The 5,220-nt window shown below is 40.8% G+C and overlaps 1 pseudogene across 1 annotated transcript in view; it reads left to right on the top strand.

The window, feature by feature from the left end:
* Positions 1–818: 818 nt before the first annotated feature.
* The window catches only part of LOC148338179 (uncharacterized), a 118,610-nt pseudogene continuing 114,208 nt past the window's right edge, over positions 819–5,220 (top strand). The window contains exons 1-2 of the transcript XR_015842921.1: positions 819–1,515; positions 2,457–2,526. The product of XR_015842921.1 is annotated as an uncharacterized LOC148338179 (transcript). The remainder of the gene's footprint in view (positions 1,516–2,456; positions 2,527–5,220) is intronic.

The following is a 5,220-nucleotide window of genomic DNA, read 5'->3' as shown; positions in this document are numbered from 1 at the left end:
GATTGATTCCTGTTTTTTTTTTGGAGGGGGGGGTACGATGCAGTTGCCTCTCTGATACATAAGGTGGCAGCAAAACGCCAGGGATGCATTACGGATTACACTGCAGTTTCTTACAAACCCCGTGTAAAAAAAATAGCCAACAAAATCTACTGTATGGTGTCCATATCTTTAAGTAGATCTACACTGCACCTGCTGAGAAAATGGAGGCTATAAGATTGATCGCAATCATTTGTCAGTCCTTTATCATGCATGTCACATGTTCATTACTGATTTACCGATAAATGAACTTTACAAATAGCACTGCACTTAACTGCGGCCAATGAACGCTTGAGGTTATGAAATTGGGGGGGAGGTTTGTCAGGGGTGAGCAACTCGGTCCTTGAGGGCCGCTATCCTGCATGATTTAGATCAGCACTGGTTTAAAATAACAGCAATGTGCAAAAAATAATTTGTAGGTCAAAATGCTACAAGAAATAAAAACACTTTTCTACAAGAACAGGGGAGTATAAAATTAAAAGAAAATATCAAGCAAATACTAAAAGATATGACTTAGCAGGTACCTGAAATGAGGCGAATCAAAATGTTTAAAAAGAAATTAAGACGACTAATAAAGTCTAACGTGTAATGTTTTTTATGAAAAAGCTCAAAATCAATCACCTTAATCAAAGCAACGTTGTACTTTTTTATTTTTAAATTACTCTGTAACGATAAACTCTGATCATTTGAATCAGGTGTGTCGGAGGAGGGGCACATATTCAAGAATTTAGAGTAGCCCACCCTTGGCCAGAGGCAATCAGGCGTTTTTTCTGGCCAATCCACAGTCTACCTATCAGCTGTCAATCTGTAGCGGCCCACGTGGTCAGGGGCGGTCTTATCTTGTGTTGAACATGCAACTTTTAATGAGGCAAACAATTGCATGTACTCCAGTGCTAGTCTCACCCACGTCTCCACAGAACATAGACACACTTGCAAGGCAGCAAGCTCCACGTTAAGAGGCACCTCTTTTCCCTTTTGGGATCCGCAAGCAAGCATCTATTGGCGCCGCGAACCGCTTGCGCACCTCCGGTTTCTGTACCGGAGCCTGTAAAGCCCGTGGCCGGATGATGTGAATGTGTCACGCGTCGGTTATAGTCCACGTCTGCTTTTTAAGGAGTATCACCTTTTCGACGCGTCATCCCCACTCAATCAACTTTTCCAATTTCTAATTTGGATTTCAGCATGGATTCTTTGCGTGACTCTGCCGAGGATAGCAAGGCGTCAGCGTGCCGGTGCGCACCGAAGTCCGCGGTCCACCCGTGGTCTCCCGGGATCCCCGTGGCCATGTGCATGCTTCTGTCCCTGTGCTCCATCAGTGTGTGTTTGCTGATGAGCTTCAAGACCCTCCAGTTGGAGCAGAGACTGAAGATGGAACTGGACCGAATGCCCACCGACCACGCGGGGCACGGGACTTTCCTCAACGAGAATGGGAATCTGGTTCCAGAACTGAGCGCCTCCGTGGGGAAGTTCGTGGAAGAGGTACTTGCTGTGTTGACAGACATACTCAGACACTGATCACTAACGTGCGTAAAAACTTGTATTGTGAATGCAGTGGGTTTTGTCCCGATTAAACTCAATATGTCCATCCGTGCTTCTTCAGACGTTCTTGCATCTAGCAAATAAGTCTTTTATTTTTATTTTATTTTCAAAAATTGAAATATTAGCTAACCAGCAGAGCTCGGAGAAAAATTGAATTGTTGGTTTCCCTATTTCTGCCAATATCAACTCAATCATGTCAGCTGAGTTTCATCCTGATGTATAAATATCGCACATTCTACTACAAAAGTGAGCAATGAAATGACATTTCGTGGTATACTGAATATGAGCTAGGCCTACTAAAAGTAACCAAAATATTACAGTATACTGTGCTTTTATTGTAATGCTATCTGGTTTATTATTTTTGGTTCAATAACTATTTGCAAAAATAATCTGTAGTGTAAAGTCCAACAATAATTAAAACCACTTTTCCACATGAAATTAATGAGCAGACGAGTAAAAAATGAATTAAACGAAAATATCAAGCAAATACTAAATGATGTCACTTAACAGAACTACCTGAAACAAGGTGACAAAAAATAATTATAAAGTCGAGTAGTTAAGTCTTAAAACGGTGTAAACATGCAAAAGTCTTATTGACGAAAAATCCAAGTAAACCACTTAAATCCAAATAACATTGTACTTTTTTTTAAGTTAACTCTCTTCTTAAATACTTGAAGCTTTTGACTGTTAATTGCAAGTGGTTGCAGGACACCAAGCAGGTGCGTACTTCAGTTAGGTATGCCATCGAGGAGAACAGAAACCTTTGAAATCCAAAAAACCTTAACCAGAACAATCTTCTTATAATTTCCTGCTGTACAATATGAGGTGGTCTGTGATGTCAGTGTGTATCCACTTGGGCTTGCTCTTTGTGTATTTTACAGAAAGTCATGGTGCTGATGCCAAAAATGCGAACAACTCGAGATGTTGGGCAAGAATGCGCCTGTCCTCCAGGTATGCGTCTCACTGTCCTCACTAAAGCAATCGGACACTTAGATGGTTCTTACATCAGTGTGTGTGAAAGCCAATTGCGTGTTTGCCAGTGATGCTTTTGGCACCGGTCCGCGTGTTTCTTTTTCTGTGTTGGAACCTTCAAGTATGTTCCGTAAGCTTTTATTGTGACAGCCGTAATCGAACACTCACACTCCTGCCAGTGGGAGATGCTTTGATCCGTTTGACTTCTTGCTCATGCAAAGAGCACTTGTGTGATCCTCACCATGTTACTCCCTCTTATTTCCCTAAAGTGCTTCATTCATCTTAGCTGGTGTTGCACGAAAAAAAAAACCAAGGTCAGTAATAGCTTGAATCAGACAAAGCTTATAAATGAAAAATTCATGAAAATTAGCCACTGTTGTCATCAGCAAAAAAAATAACAAAACAAAAAATATTGAAACAAGAACCCTTGACCTGAGGTCGCTGATATACGTACTAGTTTGAAGAAGTTTAGTGCAACTTTGAGGCAAAGTTTCTGAAATGTTACGTAATTGTATGACCTGATGTACCTTATGTGTCCCACGGTGCAGATTTTTGTCAGCTTGAGTTCTGACGAGGAGCCGCCTTTTTGCGTTGTGTCTTGAGCTATAAAGATTTCGTAAATGCAGACATGGCTGATTATGTGGGTATCGTTTAACCTTACGAGGCCGTGTTAAGGTTTATCACATTTCTTCATTCTTGCGAAAATAAAGCATATCAGAATAGTGCAGATTTAGTTTATTTAAGATGCTTATCTGGAGGTTTCGGGAATATTCGGCTTCCCTTTTTCTCCAGTTCTGCACCGACTAGAACAGGTGAAAGTGTTCACAAGTGGAATTTCTGGCCTGATGTCAACACATTCTGTTTTCAAGTGTGAGATTTTGTTTGCCAAGAGGGAGCACTGCCTCTGACTGACTGGACCATCCACAGACAAAGCTACTGATGCTTTTAACGCATTTACGACTGTATGCGCTTCATAAAAGGCTGATTAGGACCAACCTGCTCTTCCTTTTGCATGCATTTATTCAAATATGACTGCATCGTTGTCTCGAGTAGTGCTTTGATGATCTCTTAGCGCAGCGGTGCTAAACTTGTTTTCATCTGGGGCCACATCGAAATTGTGTTTACCCTTGGGGGCCAGGTGATAATGTGTCACCGCTAGGGATGTAACGGTATGACCAAAATAGTGGTTCACTATTTACCTTGGGTTTTAGTTGTTTGGGTTTACATTGGACACAGTAAGGGGACAAAATGATGAACATTTGTGTTAACACGAGTGCAATTGATGACTTTTACTTTTTTTAAATTTATTTATTTATTTATTTTTTTTTGTTTATTTTTTTTAGGGGGTGCTATTTTTCCATTTATATTATTTTTATTATTTTTTTTGCGCGATTTCTTTTTCTTAGTTTTTTTTTTTTTTTTTTTTTTTTTTTAATATTTAAATGCTGCACTGATATTTGTCATGTCAATTTAGTTCTGCCACATGCATGCCGTGAGCCATGGTGCCCGTTAACAAGAATCTGAGTGGCACAGTTTATTTACCGAATCTGGTATGTGTATGGCTAGAGGTGGTTCCACTTGTAGCCTTTTATGCTACATTTACTGTGCGCTATGTTCCCGGCGACCTTGGCAATCACGTGTCAGACCACCATGCACAAAACGAGATAGATGTGAGGCAAAATGGTGGGACGATGTAGCCAAACATGACAGGCCGTGAATCCCTGGTCAGATTTTGAAACTGTCCAAAACAGCAACAATGTTCATTTTGCAGATTTGAAATAGTCGGCCTTAGTAAAATGGGCAGAACTCAACGAAACAAGACAATGTGTGTAAGAAGGTGAAACAAAACTTTGTCAGACCATAGTGGCTGGGAAAGCATACGGTAATATGTATTCCCCGGTATCTTGCGGTCCTTTCAAGTTTTGGCACATATTGCTGCATTATGTTTGCGTTTTGCCACATTTTATCCCGTTTTAATGGCATGCAATGGCTGTATGGAAGCAGTTTTGTCAATATTCAATCACAGTGTGTGACAGTTTTATGGGCCTGGTGTCTTGCGTTCTACTCTGGTCTGACACGCCGTGTTTTGTAAGCTTTTCTAAAGTCAAACCCAACAGGAGAACTTCATTTAAGTCGCTCATGGCCACAAATATGCTCCAAAACGTACACGTTTCATTCATAGAAGGCAGACCTTAATCCCAAGAAACCTACTGGGATCTGGAGTAGACGGTGAACCGAACCACTGGTGCCACCCCACGGCCTGCCACCAACACCGTGAGAGAAAAAAAAAAGTCCAAAATAAAAAACGGGCTTGCCGTAGCTGTGAGGAATGTAGTGTCTTTGGTTTCTTGCTTGTTTTTGGACTCTTTATTTATTTATTTATTTATTTATAGTTTTGTCTTCAACAAGTGACATGCGTTCTCTATCAGGTCAAGTAAATGACTTGGCCATTGCAACATATTCTACTTCTTTGCCTAAATAAAATAAAAGCGCTGCCAATGAGTTCTGAAGCATTTGTCTGAATATGAGCAGATAATTTTGCCTGAAACACTTGAGAATTCATCTGGTTGTTTTTGTCAGCAGTGACGCTATCAATAAATGTAAGAAAACCAGTTCCATTGTTAGCCGTACCCGTGAGCCTCGGGTTTGACACCGGTACCATTGGAGGAATGC

This window comes from Idiotropiscis lumnitzeri, chromosome 4 (genome assembly GCF_059441095.1).
Source record: "Idiotropiscis lumnitzeri isolate Australia: NSW breed Sydney's pygmy pipehorse chromosome 4, RoL_Ilum_1.0, whole genome shotgun sequence".
In the NCBI taxonomy this organism is placed as follows: domain Eukaryota; kingdom Metazoa; phylum Chordata; class Actinopteri; order Syngnathiformes; family Syngnathidae; genus Idiotropiscis; species Idiotropiscis lumnitzeri.
This window is presented reverse-complemented; position numbering and strand designations above follow the sequence as displayed.